The sequence below is a fragment of the Lepus europaeus genome, unplaced genomic scaffold (genome assembly GCF_033115175.1).
Source record: "Lepus europaeus isolate LE1 unplaced genomic scaffold, mLepTim1.pri SCAFFOLD_3_1, whole genome shotgun sequence".
Taxonomy (NCBI): Eukaryota; Metazoa; Chordata; class Mammalia; order Lagomorpha; family Leporidae; genus Lepus; species Lepus europaeus.
Genome location: NW_026909276.1, coordinates 4,818,664 through 4,836,466, shown reverse-complemented (window position 1 = coordinate 4,836,466; position 17,803 = coordinate 4,818,664). Strand labels below are relative to the sequence as shown.

The window sequence follows — 17,803 nt, the reverse complement described above, 5'->3', positions numbered from 1 at the left end:
GCTTCCTGGGTCGCTCAAGTGCATGTCTTCCACAGGTTTGCTGTGTTCTGTCAGCAGCTGGTCAGGCTGCTCAGAAGGCCCCACATCAGGTGTCCTAAGTGCGGGAGGCTGGGATGTGCCTCACAGAGGAAGCCACATGTCAGGTGGGTGCCAGGCATGAGTGATGGTGCCATTGACCACACTCAGTGTGGGGGTATTGGTGCCTTGTATGATGCAGGGTCTCACACAGCCATGCAGAGCAGGGCTAAGTACAGCCAGGGCAGGAAGCGCAAGCCTCATCCTGATGCCCCAGGTGCCCAGCCCAGCCCAGCACCCCCAGTGTGGGGTACGGCCTCCGGAATGGGAGCCCCAGCCCAGCACTCCCTCACCAGTGTTGGCAGAGACCCCAGGAGTGGGAACCCCAACCCAGCACCCTCTAACCCAGAGTCGGCAGAGACCCTGGGAGTGGGAGCCCTGGAACATAGAGAAGCAGCTTTGCACAGTGCAGCATGGCCACCACTTGCTATGCTCCATGGAACCCCAGGAGTCCGGCTGAGACATGACAGGACCCTGTCCTTGGGATCCAGGTGAAGGAGCTGGAGAAGCCCCTCCTGCACTGGTAAGGGTGGTGCTGAGGTGAGGCACACACATGTGAGGCACAAATGAGGTGCACATGAAGCACACACACACGTGTGAAGCACACACACGCTCACACAGTGTTCCTGGGGCATCGGCTCCTGCCTCACTGGCCATGGCTGGCCTGTCCTCTGCCTCCTCCCTCTGAATGGTGTGGGGTCGGCACAGATGCCACCCATTGGCTCTGCATGTGGGGGCCGTCCTGGGTGCTGACGGGTTCAGCAGGACCCGTGGGGTTCTGCCCCACCCACTGGGTGCCTGAAGCCCCCTCTGGGTATGCGTACTCTGCAGGGGCAGAGCTCCCTGTGCCAGAGGCTACAGCCCACCCAACACACTGAATGAGACGTGTCTGGATGGCCGGGCGGAGGGCCTCAGGGTCGTTCAGGCAGCATAGGCTTCCTGGGGCTGCCATAGGGCTGTGCACTATGCATGTCTCAGAGCAGAGACATGCATAGTGTATGTGATCCTAGAGGCCCCGGGCACACGGGGTCAGGTGGCATCCCCCCAGAGGCTCCAGAGGGCACCTCTCCTGCCCCCTGTGGCTGTCCCCTACTCGGGGCCCACAATCCCCAGGGTGACCTCAGCTCCATTCACACCCGAGTTTCATCTAAGACCCTTTTACCAGTGAGAGTCCTTGGGAACACTGGCGTGCCTGCCCCACCCCTGCCCATGGCGTGGCCCGGCCTCACCGGTCCAGGCACTGCCTGTGATCTGTGGTGGCCTTGAAGCCCATGATGGAGAAGATGGCAACAGAGGCATACAGGGAGGTCATCACCAGGGAGATGACCATGGCGTCCTCACAGTTGTTCCTGCACAAGGGGCACTCAGGGCCTCGGAAGGGCCCCCACCCTCTGAGCCTGGGCCCCTCCCTACTGCCTTGCTCCACTCCTTGACTGTTTGTGGAAAGGCTCAGAGCTGTACTCAGCACCCTGTGGGCCCCAGACCTGCCCCAGGCCACAGTCAGGCTGGGCACACACAGCAGCCCCTGGAACAGACAAGCTAGGTGGGGCCCATCCCAGGCCAGCAGGTCCCACAGCACCATCCCCATCTCAGCCCCAGCTGGCTGGCACCGCATCGCCAGGGTGCCAAGCAAGCTAGGGCAGCTGCCCACCTGGGTGGGTTGTAGCTGGCAAAGGCTATGTGTCCACCGAAGGCCAGGGACAGGGAGAAGATCTGGGTGGCTGCATCCAGCCACACCCACAGGTTCTGGAGAATCTGCATCTGGAACATGAACACAGCAGATGCTGTTCCAGAACGTTCCCTGGCCCTTTTGGGTCACACCATAACCAGGTGTGACCTGTACAGATTCCAAGAACCGTTCAGGACTTTGTGCCAGGAGAGAGATTGCTTGGCCTGGCAGCTGACACGGCTCCCCTGTTCTGTGATGCAGCCAGCAAACTGTGGCTTCATCAGACCCATGGCAAAGTGTGGCTGGCACTCAGTGGTGGGGCCTAGAACCAGATCTGAGCTGACTCTGACCCGGGTATGCTCCCTGCCCTCTCCCATGTGTGGCTTTGGCCATGTGAGGCCCCTGGGCAGGGGTGTTTGCACCCACTGCCCCATTTGCCCACTGCTGGGTGTCTGGGCAGACAGCCTCATGCCCAGGTGTGCAACCGACTCCTGGTGGCGGTCAGCAGCCCTGGAAACCCACTTGGGATCCTGGAACAATGGAATGGTCTAGAAGTGCTGCAGGCTCTTGAGTAGAAGCCCCTTGGTCCTGTGTGCCACACCTGCTGGACACTTCTGCCCCAGGTGACAGCTGATTCCTGCCAGCCCCCCCCCCCACGCTCCCACCTTGTCAGCACCTGGACTTCCTGAAGGTGCACCAATCCACACACCCCAGACCAAAGTCTTTGCCCCAACCCTGCTGAGACCCCGAGGCCCTCCTCCCTTGTCTACTGGGTGCCCCCTGCCCCCCCTCCACTTATGTTGGGGGTGAAAAGGTAGCGGAGCCCGTGCGTGACACCGGGCAGCATCAGGCCTCTGAAAAGGAAGATGGTTAGCACCAAGTAAGGGAACAGGGCCATGAAGTAGATGACCTGGGGGAGATGCCAGGTCAGATGCACAGTGGCCCTGCAGGAGCAAGGCAGGGGCCTTGCCCCATTGTGACCACTCACGTGGCCCAAGGTACCACACAGGCATGGCGCTTTGGGTCAAGCTCTGAAGCTGTATGGTCACACAGGCCCCGTGGGTCTGCTAAGGTGGACATCAGCACTTGGGACAGGCAGGCCCCCTCCCCCCACCCCAGGCTGCCCCTCATCCTGCCTTAGGTCCTCCTGTGTACACCTCAGGCTCTCAGCCCAGCCCCTTCTTTCCCCTGTCCTGGTGGCTCCCAGTCAGCGGTGGGCCAGGGCCGGCCCCACATTCCCACACAGACCAAAGCCACAGGGCCTCCCCAGCGCATTCCTAACAGAATGATCTGTGAGAGCCACAGGGTCTGCTCACTGGCTCTGTCCTCTGAGCCTCGTGGGAAAAGGGTCAGGCTGGTGGCTGCTGGATTGTGTGGGCCACCCTGGGGCAGGGAGTGTGAGGAGCCCTGGCCATGCCATGAGTGTTCAACACCCCCCACCCGTGTGCCCCAGCGGCCCCAAGGGAAGGCCCTGAGAAGCCAGTTGCCTGTGAGAGAAACCAGTGTCTGCTCTTTATCACATGTTTTAAGTAAGTGTAAGAACATGGCCAAGGCTTGGAGAGGAGTAGAAGGGAAGTGGGGGGCTGTTCCTGGAGGACAGTGCATGCAGGCCACTGCACATGGGGCACGTGTGTCACCTGAAGACGGCCTGTGACAGGCCCTGAGATCCGGTACCAGCCAGTGGGCGCATGGCCTTGGCCAGGGGATTTGGGTGCAGACCCCATGCATTGTTGACTTGGTGGGGCCCAGGGATGTCACGGCAGGGTTTCAAGGGGTGGTTCCAGCAGGAGCACGGGTTCTGAGAGCTGTGAGCCCCCTGTGTCTCTGCCCCCGGGGTGGTCCCTCACCACCACCCTGCAGCTGCCCGGCTGCCTGAACTGAAGGCGCTACCCATCTTGGAGCCTGAACCTCCAGACCGTGAGCTACATGCGCCCTCCTCCCTGGTGAAGCTCTAGGATCCAGCGAGAGTCAGAAGCCTGACAGTGCCTCCGCTGCACAGGAGGCAGAGTGGAGGCATAAAGAGCAGAGGAAGGAGACCAGATGGGGAACATCTGGAGGAGGCAGAGGCAAACCTGAGCCACCAGGGAGACGCTGGCTGATTGGGGGCTCCTCAGGCCAGACCCAGTGGAACAGTGGCTACGAGAGGCACTGTCCACTGAGATGGAGGGGCAGGGAGAAGTCACGGTGGCTGCCAGAAGAGAGCCAGCATGGCTGCCTTGGCACAGAGTGTGGTTCAGGGCAGAGACTGTCATCAGGATGAGAAGCTGCCCGTGGGGCCCTAAGTGTGCCTGCCCCCCCCATGCCGAGCCAACACTGGCAGCATGGGGAGGGGGCCTCAGAGCCAGAGGAAGCTGCTTTCACCTTCCCAGTGGTCTCAATGCCTCTGATGATGCACAGATACACCACAGCCCAGCAGATGACCAAGCAGATGAGCAGCCGCCACTGGACAGTGCCACTGTCGCTGATGTCAGCAGTGATGTCCAGCATCTGCTGGTACCAGAAGTAGCTCATGGCGCTGCTGCCCTGGCACTCTGCCACAAACCCTGTAGCCAGCGGCCCCATCATGGGCCGGCCACAGGGCCCGGGGCCCAGTGCACGCTCTGCCCCAAAAGCCAGAAGGGCCATGGGCACCAGCACGGCTGCCCTGCACTGAAGCAGCCCCCAACCTCCAGCCCAGCCATGCTCTCTCACCTCCCTCTGAGGCTGAGATGGGGAAGGGAGGCTCAGGGCCTGGTGTGTGAGCAGATGGGGATCTGGGTGGCTCCTGGGTCCAGCGGGGACCAGTGAACAGGAGAGGTCACCTGTCCACACTGGCCACGCCCTCACCCATCCTGTTGCCTTCCAGCAGGCAGCAGCTCCAGGGCAATGGGTGCTGGAAGGAGTTGAGGAAGTACCACAGCACCCAGGTGAGGATAGTGTTGTAGTACAGGCTGACCAGGAAGGACATCGTGAAGCAGCCCGGCCCTGCAGACAGGACAAAGTGTCACACAGCAGGGGAGGAGCGGTGCCACCCACGTGCAGAGCAGGTCCTCCTGGGGAGCCGAGAAGGGGGTGGCCTGCCTACGCTGCCCAAGTAGGGGGAGATGGCCGTCCACACCCCAATGCTGCCCGTGTGCAGGTGCTGGCCGATGGCGAGCTCGATGTGGAAGAGTGGGATCCCCTCAAAGACCATGGTGATGAAGTAGGGGGATGAGAAAGGCCCCCGTCAGGACACAGGGGTCAGGGGCAGCCACCCTCTGCTCCCTATCGGGGCGCCTGGTGTGCTGCCAGCGACTGGCCTGGGTTCTGGCTGCGTGTGGTTCGCATAGCTGCTGGCTGCATGCTCAGCCTCGTGGGAGAATAAACCAGCCAGGCAGCACTGTGGGGCAGACTCAGAGGCCATCTGTGTGGCCAGTGTGGATAGGTGGAGTGTGTGTGGTCAGTGTAGACAGGAGTGTGCACAGCTAGTGTGGAAAGTGTGTAAGTGGCCAGTGTGGACAAGCAGAGTGTGTGCAGCCAGTGTTGACAGTGTATACAGTGTGGACAGGCAGTGTGGGCATGGCTAGTGTGGATAGTGTATATGTCACCAATGTGGACAGGCAGAGTGTGTACAGCCAGTGTGGACAGGTAGAGTGGGCACAGCCAGTGTAAACAGGTGGAGCGGACAAGCAGACACTTGAAACAGAGCTGGCGTGAGGACGAGGAAGGGCCACAAGCTCAGAAGACCCTGAAACTGCCCAGGAGTGAGGAGGGTGAGTGTGGCTGTGCAAGATGTGGGAGCACTCTACAAAATTCTGAGTGATGGGTGATGGGCACTGAGTGGCTGGGGTGAGACCACCCATCAGTGCAGACCGGGGAGGAACAGGGAGTAAGAAGACAATGTTCTGGCATGTTTGGTCATGCTTGCCGCATCTGGAAACAGGTGCCATAGCAGCACGTTGGGGCAGCCACTCTTCCCTCACCTGCATCACTGATGAGAAGCCCCGTCCCCCGACCTCTGCGTCCCCGAGGCCCTGGCCCCTGGGGGAATCTCCCCAGGTTCCTCACTGGAGAGGGTTGGGCGTCCCAGGCCAGCCCATCACATGGGGGCACCTGGGCAATGACAGACCTGAGGGCAGCAGCCCCTGGCTGGTGCACACGTGTGGGCCGCACAGGTGCATCCGTGTGTTGTGACTGCTGGTGAGCCTGGGACTCCTGTCACCCTGCAAGGAGCCTTGGGAGATGCCAACCCCCATGAACGTGGACACCAGGGTGATCACCCCCTAGAGACTGGCTCTACACCGAGGGGCAGCGCCACTGGGAATGGAGCTGCATGCTGGCCTGGGACCCCATGGGCAGGCCCCTGAAGTCCCCAGGGCTCAGATGCCAAGGCTGGGCTCTTCCTGGGGCCCCACATGTCTGGCTTTTTGGGACAGTGGTGCTGCCCAGAGATCAGGGGTGGGGAAGGCCAGTCCCTTGGGTACCCGCATGTGACTGGTGGGCTCACCTCCACTGTGGGTCTGGCACCTTCAGATGTTCCCCAGCCCCACAGCAAACCCCATGCAGCTGAGCAGGTATTGGAGCTTGTTGTCCCACTGGGGCCTCTCATCCTCCCACACATCCAAGGCTGGGTCTGGGCCAAGGTCCTGGGCCATAGCGGTCCAGTGTCTCTGGGAGCATCCAGACCACACTGCACCTGCACCCTCTGCTGGCCTAGAGCCTAAGCATCCCCTCCGTCACATCCTCCGGTTTATTTAAAGGAAAGCTGGTGGAGCCCTGTTAATTGGTAACCTGGGGCCTGGCCATGCCCACATCCCTGGCCCCTTTCCCATGAGCATGTCCAATGTCAGCTGTAGGCTGGTACCACCACAGAGAGAGGGAGAGCTGTCCCCATGACAGCCATGTGCTCCTGTTGGGGACGCTCAGGGGCATGGTGAGTTGGCTTTTAGTTATTTATCTGTAACAAGTGTTTTGATGTTGAGGTAATGCAGACTCATGCTCATTGGTGACAGGGTCAGAGGTCCCCACTCCCCTCCCCCACCCTCAGTTTGCCAAGGTGGCCACATCCTGTGAAGCTGAGTGGAGAATGTGGACACCTTAAGACCCATAACATCCATCACCAGGGACCCCCACCCTCCACCCAGGACCCTGGCAGCCCCTGACCTCCCCATGCCATGCAGTTCCCGACAGGGTCAGCAGATAAAGGCTGTTGCCTGGCCACATGTGGCTGTGGTGGCTGTGGTTTCCCTGCTTCTGGGGCAGCATAGGAGGGGGCTTAGTCCTCAGGCCACACCTATCTCCTGACACCTCGGGAGTCTGAACATGGCTTCCTGGCCAGTCCTATGTGGCCTGTACCAGGGGCTGCACCTGCTCCCTAACCCAGCCTGGGGGCCTCAGAGTGGAGCCCACACCCTCCCCAGAGCTATAGGAGTCCCTGGGATGACCTCCACTGAGCACAGCAGGGACAGGGCCTTTGGGAGGCAGACAGTCCTGCCCAATGCCCAGCCTGTCCCCACCACAGCACATGGCTTTGTGGACAGCGTCCTGATTGCAGCCCACAGGGAAGTGGAGCTGACCATCAGCCATACTGTCCCTGGGGACACACTCGCCCGTCTGGATGCACACTTGAGAACAGTAGATGCAGTGGTTTATTTAAATGGGGACACTTGATGTCCATGAACCTGCCTGTCTGTCACATTGACAAGGATGCCAAGCAGCAGCACTGTGCTCCGGAGATGTCACACAACCACCAGCCTCCTGGATGGCACACCTGGCTGGGCTGTGCCAGGGGCACTGCAGGGCAGTGGAGAGGTGAGTGCTGAGTGGTCAGAACATGTCCAAGCTCCGCCCTGCTCCATGTCTGCAGTGTGCTGGGTAGCTTGAACTGCAGAACTGGAGTTTGTTGCCAGGGTTTCTGGGAGGAAGGGGATCCCCCAGCATCCCAGCCCAACTTGTGAGAATTCTAGAAAGTCCGCTTGAAGGGAAGCACCCAGGCTTTTCTGCGGAATGTGGAGGTGGCCATTGTGGAAGCAGACGCCACAGGCACAGCTTGCATGGGGCTGAGGTTGGTGCCAAGTTCCAGGGCCATCCACCCTGACACAGCCCTGGGCTCCAGGGGGGCCAGGAGGCATGCAGTGTCCTTGGCAAGGGCCAGGGCCAAGTTCCCCTGTAACCCTCTCTCCCAACATCTGGCTAAAAATTCACAGTTAATGTCCCTGTAAGAAAACAGCTGATGTCTTCCTCCGGCTGGGCTGCACTGAGCTGCACTCAGGGTGTCTGTCCATGGCAGGCAGAAGCAATGGTTAAATGGTGAGTATTCATTAAGCCAGGGGCGGCGGGGCCAGGGCATGGGGGGTGTGTGGCCATGTCACCACAGGCTCAATGGGCTTCTGGTAAAAAGGCCCAAACCCTGACCTCAGGGGTCTCTAGATCAAGGGTCTGTAGCTAAGGGGAGGGCACAGGGAGGGGACTGGGAAATGAGAATGGCTGTAGGGGCCAAGTCAGCAGCCCACGCTCCAGGCTCCACGGCTGTCCATGGCAACCTGGGGTGCAGCAGGTGCAGCCTCCCCACCCCTCAGCTCTTGACTTTGAGGGACATACCCAGGGCTGTGTGGCATGCTGTACCGTGTTCATGACAAGGAGACTGGGCCCACATGGTACACATGTGTGCCATGAACATGTAAACACAGATGCACACATGTATGTGAATATGTGTGCACCTGGATATGCACAAACATGTACGTGCATACAAGCAGTGTGCGTATACGTGTAAGCACGATGCACATGTCCACATGTGCACAAAATATACAGCTACATATGTACAGATGCACATACACACATACACATGCATATGTACACACCCATAAAACATGCACATGTATGCACACAGGCATATATGCACACAATACATACATATCTAGGCATGCACACAATGCTGACATAACTCACATGTACACACACATATGCATAGACATGTATGCATATGGAGAAACATCACATACACATGAATGAATATACACATGTACAACATACATGTCTACACATTCAAGCTAGTGCACACACATATGCAATGCTCACACATACACATAAATGTGTGCATGCGTGCACTCACACAGACACACGCAGCCTAGGGCTGGGCCCCTCAGTACTTGAGGTCCCCATTCATGGAAGCCGTGGACTGCGTGCTGACCAGGCCCTGCTGGTCCCCTGGCTGCTGGCAGTGGCCCCTGATGAGCTTGTAGATGGCAAAGCAGGGGATGATGAGGCTGGGCATGCAGGCCACGACCACCACCACCATGTACACCCAGGGCAGGTACCTGACCTGCTGGGATTTGTGGAACTCCTCCTGGGGGAGAACCAGGCCAGAGGTGAGCACATGCAGGGCCTCTGCCCTGACCTGCGACCCTCCCCTGAGCATACTAATGGCCTCCGCCCTGACCTGCAACCCTCGCCTGAGCACACATAGGGCCTCTACCCTGAACTGTGACCCTCCACTGAGCACATGCATGGCCTCCACCCTGACCTTCGACCCTGCCCTGAGCACACATATGGCCTCCACCCCAAACTGCAACCCTCCCCTGAGCACATGCAGGGCCCCCGCCCCGACCTGTGACCCTTCTGGCATGGGTGGCCCTAGGCACTCACGTAGCTGGGGTCCCAGACACTGTAGGTCAGCTCCTTGCTGACTTTGACCACGAAGTAGAATTGGAAGATGACCAGCATGATCTGGGGGCTGACAACCCACCACATCAGCTTCCAGAAGATGTTGGGCTTGTGCCCAATCATGAATTCAATGTCTTTGTTGAACCTGGAGACAGAGGCTGGGACGGTGTCGACTGACCTGGGTGAGACACTGACTGCCTGCCTTGCCCTGTACTCCGGGCCTTTCACAGATGGACGTGTGGACATGTACAGTGCCAAGCACAGCTGCACAGTTGTGGGGCCATGTGCACGGCCAAACCCACACTGCATGTTACCAGAGCGTGGCCAACCCTGTGTACCTTGGCCTGCCCCTCAGCTGCACACCTGTACCTGCACACATGGCTGCTGCACACTTGGCCTGTACACACCTGGGCATACCTATATCTGCACACACCTGGCCTCTGCACACCTGTGCCTGCACACCTGTAACTGCACACCTGTACCTCTGCATGCCTGTGCCTGTACAACTGGCCTCTACACTCCTGGTCTGCACACACCTGTACCTCCACACACCTGTGCCTGCACACCTGTACCTGTATACCAGGACTCTGCACACTTGGCTTGTGCACACCTGTGCCTGCACACTTGTACCTGTGCACCTGGCCTCTTCACACCTGGCCTGCACACACCTGTGCCTGTACACATCTGCCCCTGCACACCTGGCCTCTGCACACCTGGCCTCCACACACCTGTGCCTGCACACCTGTACCTCTGCACGCCTGTACCTGTACACACCTGTGCCTCTGCACACCTGTACCTGTACACCTGGCCTCTGCATGCCTGGCCTACACACACCTGGCCTGCACACACCTGTGCCTGCACACCTGTGCCTCTGCATGCCTGTACCTGTACACCAGGCCTGCAAATGCCGGGCCTTCACACACCTGGCCTGCTCACCTATAGCTGTACACCTGTGCCTGCACACCGGTTCTCAGAAGCAGCTTGCCTTTATAGCTTCTCAGGCTGCTGTCTGGTGGCCACCCCACCCAGCAAGGTGAGTGCCCAGATGTCTGGCCAAGTGGGGGCTGAAGGCCCTCCCTCTGGAAAGGCCTGGAGCTCCAGGGAGATAACAGCCCCCCACTACAACATAGGTACCCCGGGCTGAGGACCCCAGCCCCACTGCCCACCCACCCCTCGTTCCTCTGCTGTATCTGCACCCAGGCTGCTGTGGGGGACCCAGACCAAGGCTCTTGCTCGGCCATGTGGCAGAGGGCCTGCTCTTGCTGTGGCCTCCATGCTCATACACCCCAAGTTCTGGGCAGTCTCCCAGTGCTGCTGTCAGTGCTCGCTCTGCACAGCTAGGTGTAGGAGAATCTGGAAGCCAGAGGGGCATGGACTGCCCCCTGGGGGGCCCTGCAGAGCCCCCTCCTGGGACTCAGGGCTGCTTCTCTGCTGTCTGCCCTGCACCCCCTGAGGCTGGCCCCAGCCCAGCTCCCTGCTGCCTCCTCCCTCGTACCTGTCAATGCCATACACATAGAGGATCCGAACATCTAGCAGAATACAATGATGAGCAGGGGGATGGAGCCCTCATATCTGTCCAGCAGGGAGAGCCAGTATTGGCCAGAGTTCAGTGTGAAGATGAGGGCCAGGAGGTAGGTCCCAAGGCAGATGAGGCCTACAGGGAAACAGAGCCGAGCGGGTCCCAACCTGTGACCCAGTGGGAAGGGGACACAGCTGGGCCCCCCATGGCACAAGCACCTGTGAGCAGCTCCTTAGGGCACTTGGCGGGGATGAGCTTGAGGTCCTGCAGTGGCATGGCCACGCCCTCCATGTTCCCAAACATGGACGACAGGCTCAGGCAGAAGAGCATGAAGAAGAACAGCATGGACCACAGTGGCGACACCGGCATCTTGGTGATGGCCTCTGTGAAGACAAGGCCAGGCCTGTGCCCTCCATACCCTGCACGATGCACCCAGTCACCCAGGGCCTGTCGGTCCCTGACGGCCACACTGTCACCCTGTCAGCGCACATCCCACTGAACCACACCAAGTGAGAATGAGGCTGATCCTAGGCAGCCTGTTGGCTCCAGATACACGGGTAAAGCGGATCTGTGGGCCAGGAGGTGAGGGTGCATGGTGCCTGGCCCCGGCAGAGCAAGGAGCAGCTGAGGGCACCTGGGCTGGGATGGGCAATGCCGGCAGCCACCTGGGGCCCAGGAGGTGACACACAGCTGACAATGGGTGACACCATATCCTGGCACCAAGCTTTGCACTGTGGGAGCCGCCGGCCCGGAAGTGGTGACACCCCCACAACCTGGGGGCTCCCAAACAGAGAGGAGGCAGTGCGTGGGGAGCCAAGCAGCAGCAGGATGTGCCACAGCCAGCATCGTGGCGACCAAAGGGAAGTTGATGGCAGCCCCAGGTGCAACCTGAGGGGCCGGTGGGGGCACTTCTGCCTCCTGCTTGCCGGGGTGCCGGGACCTGCCTCCAAGAGGAAGGAGTTCATGTCGCAGCTCTGGAATGTGAGCTGGGCGTAGGCCGTGGGGTCCATGGCATTCCACCAGCGCTGCATCTCCGCAAAGTTCTCCTGGGTCACCTTGCCCTCCGGCAGGTCAAAGGCGTTCATGAGGTGCAGGATGTTCCTTGGAGCAGAGCCAGGATGATACCATGCGTGGGGCGTGACAGGGGCGGGACCACTCACTTGCTGAAGCAGTCGTTGTAGCGCTGGGTGGTGTGGAAGCCGACGATGGAGTAGATCACTATGGCCGCGTACACAGACGTGTAGCCATTGATGCAGATGACCACCGAGTCCATCTCGCAATTGTTGGTGTGGCAAGAGTGGTGTCACCCCACGGGGCGGAGGTCAGCAGAGGCACCACTGCCAGGGCCAGGACTGAGGGCCCAGGGCCTGCTGGGAAGTGGGCTGGGCGGCAGCCCACCTGTGCCCCTCTGAGCAGGTGCGGGTGCTAAGGACTCAGAGGGCCAGAGGGCTGTGCCCAGTGTGGGAGCCCAGAGCGGGGACCCTTGGCCCTTGCCCTTCACGCCTCCCCCACCACAGCCTGCTGGCTCTGGGGCCCCCGGAGCAGCTGTCGCCCCTGGTTCTGGAGCAGGAGAGCCCTGGGTTCAAGTCCCAGCTGGGCCTCAGTGACATTAGTGGATGCCAAAGGGTGCTTGTAGCCCTTGCTCACAGGAGGATCCCAGAGAGACAGGAAGCAGAGCAGGGCTGCCTGGGGTGGGGCCTGGGAGTCAGTGACAGGTGGGCACCCAGCTTTGGGCTGGGGAGATAGAGCCCTGGAGAAGGTGGCAGAGGCAGCTGCACATGGCCCCACCCGCTGCCCCTACTGCACACGGCACGGTCTGCAGCCAGCTCTGCCTCCCCAAGGCCGAGGTCCCCCCATCTCAGGTTCCTCGATTCCCCCACCCTATTCACCCAAGGGGACGCTCCCAGCCATCCCTGGGAGCTCTGGCCTGAGACTTCTGGGAAGTGACCTCTGAATGTGGATGACATTGACCTCATTCTGAAATTACAGGAATTCAGGGCTGGGCAGGAACAGGAGATGGACCAAAATGTTCAGTTTGTCGGGTTGTATGTGAACTTGAAGGAGAAGTCCCCACTGGCATGAGTCAGCCTGAGGCTGGGACGACCCTGAGTGGAGACCTCAGGCCATCACAGCTCACACATGTCCAGTGGGCTGCGAGAATGGCCTGCACAGGTGAGCCCCCACCTGGAGTCCACAGGTGCCTCCCAGGCCCCGGGCAGGCCAAGGTGGCCCCCTTTCAGCTGGGGGCTTCACTGGGAAGGAGGCACGCAGCAAACCACACAGCCAAAAGCCTGGACACCAAAGGTGGCCCCACACCTGACACCCGGTGGGACGCGGAACAGGATCACCTTGGCCCGCGCTGAAGGCAGCACCCAGGGGCAGGAAGCAGAGGCCTCCCTGACCCTGTGCCACATGGCAGCGGTGGAAATGAACTTCTGTGTTATCAACGTTCTAGAACACGTCTCTCCCTGTGGCCACTTAACCACTTGTTCGGGCTGCACCGAGTCACACCGCCAGCATGCCAGGTCAGCCAGGGTTCTTTGGAAGCGTCCTGGTCTCCAGCGCTGGCCTCCCCGACCTGGCCCCAGCTCTGGCGCTCCCAATGCCATGGTCTGCAGCTTGCTCCAAGCCTGGGCAGAACCGGGGGAGCCACCACAGAGCACCTGCCGGGCCTGTGCCCTCATCTGCCACCCGGTGCGCCCCAAGAACCGAGTGTGAGGAGCATGGGCACCCAGCACCCACGTGTGGGGAGAGGCCTCTGCCTCCCGGCCGCCGTGGCCACAGACGTTCAGCTGCTCCCCTGGAGTTGTTTTCCGCCTGTACCCGCAATGAACTCTCGGTCCAGCGTTTCTCCGCACATCTCGTGAGGTAAGTGGGTGTCGGTCAAGTCTCCCGCCACTCCCTCGGGAACCGCCTCTTGCCCCTCACTGGCTCCTCGCGGAGTTAACACATTCGCTGGGCAGAGACGGCCTCCTTCGTGGCGTGCCGCTGTGCCACCGGGGCTGCAGCAGGGGAGGCCTTAAATCTGGCCGGTCCTACCTTGGCACCCCACAGTTATCCGGTCTCCTTCCGGCCATGGCCTAAAGCCCTCGGCCACGTGTGCCAGACAGCCAGGTGCATCCTGAGCTCCGGGACACTGTGAGTTTACTCATTTGTAAACACTACTAGATTTCCCACATTGGCAAAACTATCTATACAGAGATAATCCTGAAACAAACTGATAAGAGAACTAAGCAAGAATCCTGGGTATAAGATCAACTTATACCATCAATGGGGTTACTATATATCACTAAGAAACAAATAGAAATCTATTTTAAAGGAAAAAGATACAGACTAGAAGCAAATTAAAAAATACTGAAGTGACATACAAGAGAAGTATGCCAAGAATATGATGAAACTGAAAGACTCAAGATTTAGTAAATGTTAGTGAATTGTGACTGTGATGCTCAGTTCTAGGTCACAAGATCCCAGCAGGATCACAGACATGGTGGGGATTGAGGGATCTCAGGTGGAATCATCAGGGACATGACAGTACAGGCTGCTGTCGAGAGCCAGCCCCCAGGAGGATGAGGTGGCGTTAGACTTGAGCTGAATGTCCCCCAACAGAAACTGCCCAAAGGACTACCCCTATGCCAGGGCAATTCTGATTGGTTGAATCTTTTCTGATGTCATGCATAATCACCAGCTGAACAAACTGTCCAATCAGGTATGCTGAGACAACACTGCAGTACCATGTGGGATCTTTGATCTTGGTGTTGCCTAACACAGCTTCTCTAGTCTGTTCCCAAGAGAGGCCCTTGGTGGCTCAGCCTTTGCTGCTCTGTGAATTCCCCTCACCACAGGAGCCATCAGAAGGATGCCCAAACACCTCAGAAGCTGAAAAATGGGGAGTATGTGGAAACAACCCCCTCAAGCTTTCAGGATGTGAGCTGGGATTATGAGCATCCTCTCTCATCCCTGCATTTAGTTTCCTTGGCTCAGTCCTAGAGCCAATCTTGCCAAATTGTGTTGTGAGGATGAGCAAATTCTCAGGGAGAATACAGACTTCATCATGTATGGAAGAGAAGCTGTGACATATAGGGTCCTCTCTCCCTCCTTTCTCTCCAGGGGTGACCTAATTACTCTTAGTTGGGAAACAGGTCATCAAGCCCACAACCCAATCCTCCTAGCATAGACCTTCCTCAGTGTCTGATGCTGTTTTTTGTTGCTAATAATACAATACTATAGAGTTATGGTGTAAGTTATAAAAAAGTATCTTTATGTGGCTCAAATCAAAGGTTGGGAGCAGTCTATGGTTGCAGTGTTCTTGACAGAGGTCTAGATGTGATACAGAGGCTATGTGGCCCAAAAAAAGAATGTAGGAGAGGCCAATTCAAAGTGACTTTTTAAAAATATATTTGCTGGGCTGGCACTGAAGAATAAGGAGCAAAGCCTCTGCCTGTGGCGCTAGAATCCTATATGGATGCTGGTTCATGTCCCAGCTGCTCCTCTTCCCATTCACCTCTCTGCTATAGCTTGGGAAAGCAGTAGAAAATGGCCCAGGTGCTTGGGCCCCTGCACCCGCATGGGAGACCTTGGAAGAAGATCCTGGCATTGGATTGCTGCATCTCTGGTCATTGTGGCCATATGGGGAGTGAACCAGTGAATGGAAGACCTTTCTCCCTGTTTCTCCCTCTCTATATCTGTAACTCTGCCTCTCAAATAAATGAATAAAATATTTAAATAAAGATATATTCATTTACTTGAGAGGAAGAGTTAAGAGATACACACACAGAGAGACACAAAGAGTGATCCTCTATCCACTGGTCCATGCCCCAAGTGGTCAAAATGACCAGATCTGGATGAGGCCAATGCTGAGTCTGGAATGCCATCCCCATCTCCACATGGGTGCAGGGAGGCAAGCACTTGAGACATCCCCTGCCACCCTCACATTAGCAAGGAACTAGATCAGAATTGGAGTGGTCAGTACTTGAACTGTCACCCATATGGCTTGCTGGCATTGCAGGTTGCAATTTAACCCATTATACCACAAAACCAGTCCCCCAAAGTAATTTCTATAGCAGACCTCTGGCAATAACTCATTAATCACATGAAAAGACTTATCCTAATCACCTCTTATTGATGTGGTGAAGATTAGATAGGTAATTTTAAGTTAATGAGCTGGAAGTCACACCTAGTTCACTTTGTGTTTTCGTATTTATCTTCCTGTCAATCAGGGGACCCCTCCCCAGGAAGTACCTCCTCTTACCCAGGACATGAGGGCTGTACCATGTAAACATTTCCATTTTTCTTTCTTTTTTTTTAAAGTTTCATTTATTTATTTGAAAGCCAGAGTTATACAGAGAGAGAAGGAGAGGCAGAGAGAAAACGAGAGGTCTTCCATCCGATGGTTCACGCCCCAGTTGGCTGCAATGGCCGGAGCTGTGCCGATCTGAAGCCAGGAGCTGAGAGCTTCTTCCAGGTCTCCCATGCAGGTGCAGGGAGCCAAGGACTTAGGTCATCTTCTACTGCTTTCCCAGGCCATAGCAGAGAGCTGGATCAGAAGTGGAGCAGCCAGGATATGAACTGGCACCCGTATAGGATGCCAGCACTGTGAAGTAGGCAGACATACAGGCTAAAATTGATTAGATTTGTGAACTGGAAGACCACACCTTCACCAAGCCCCTGTGTGACCTCATGCCCCTAACTGATGCCTTCACCATGCCCGTGTGTGGCCTCATTCCCCTACCTGGCCACACTTGGGTGCCCACCAGCCAATCAGGTTAATTAACCACTTGCCTTTGGAAGTGGGTTAAAAGATGGGACATGGTGTGGCCTGGCCCTCTCTTCTTCCCTGGATTTTACCAGGAGGGTGCTGGCTGTAGCCCTGTGCCACCAGGGCACATGGCCTTTGGGCCATGTGCTCCAGGCTTCCTGGCCTAGATGCTTTTCCACATGGCTGGTTCCTGGTGCTCGGTATGAACCCCTATTTACCTCTCTCTCTTAAATAAAGCTCTCACTCTCCTATGCATCTTTCTCACTAAATAAAAGCTTAAAATGTACCATGCTGCCTCATTTATCTGTGCCAATATTTAGAATTCTTCTCTAAATAATAGGCAAGAACCCTCTTGGGCTTATTAATATTGGGGATGTAGTAACAAGCCCATGATGAAATCGTATGGCACCCCAAATTCTGGTAGCACATGTGGCACCCCAGAACCTTAAGGGTCACATTTTTAGTGTAGATTTTAGGGGATCTTCTCCAATTTCAACTGCAGGCAGCAGCTTTACCCACTACACCACAGCATGGGCCCCAACACTTCCATTTTTCTAAGAGTATAAAAAGCTAGGAAGAACAGAAGCTCTCTGTCCTCCACCTAGACTCAGGAGGAGCAGAGCAGGCTATGGTAATTCCTTTTCTTTGGCCCCATTCTTCCTAATTAAGCCCTTTTGGGTGTGTGTATGTTTCTCACTTTGTAAACAGTTTATCACATTCCATGCTGTGTTTGGGCCTGTGTTTAGTATTCTCTAAGTAAAGGCAAGAACCTGGAAAATTAATTTAGGCCCTAAACCTAGCCCATAACATTATAAGATGTCATCTAGTTCTATTTCCTAATAACTCATTATTGGGATTTGATCTCCCAATGACTGTCATAGTGGACAAAACATGATCAATCCATAGCAATAAGTCTGGCAATAAATGCCTATATATCCAGATCTTTTTCCGCATTACCAATTGGCCACTTTCTCCCCTAATACTTCCAAAACTATCAACTATTTTTCTCTATGACACACTTCATTCAGCTCCAATGTGTTAGGTAGGAAATAACAATTAGCCTATGCATGTAAGAGAGACCTAAGGAACACAAGGCACCATAAAAGGGGAGGCAAGGCAGCAGCCCTTAGCAGCCTCAGAAGCACACATTGGAAGCTGCCTAGTG

The 17,803-nt window shown here is 57.1% G+C and overlaps 1 pseudogene; it reads right to left on the bottom strand.

Annotated features, from left to right (window-relative positions):
* Positions 1-8,843: 8,843 nt before the first annotated feature.
* Positions 8,844-12,850, bottom strand: LOC133755102 (sodium-dependent neutral amino acid transporter B(0)AT1-like; annotated as a pseudogene).
* Between the last annotated feature and the right edge of the window lie 4,953 nt (positions 12,851-17,803).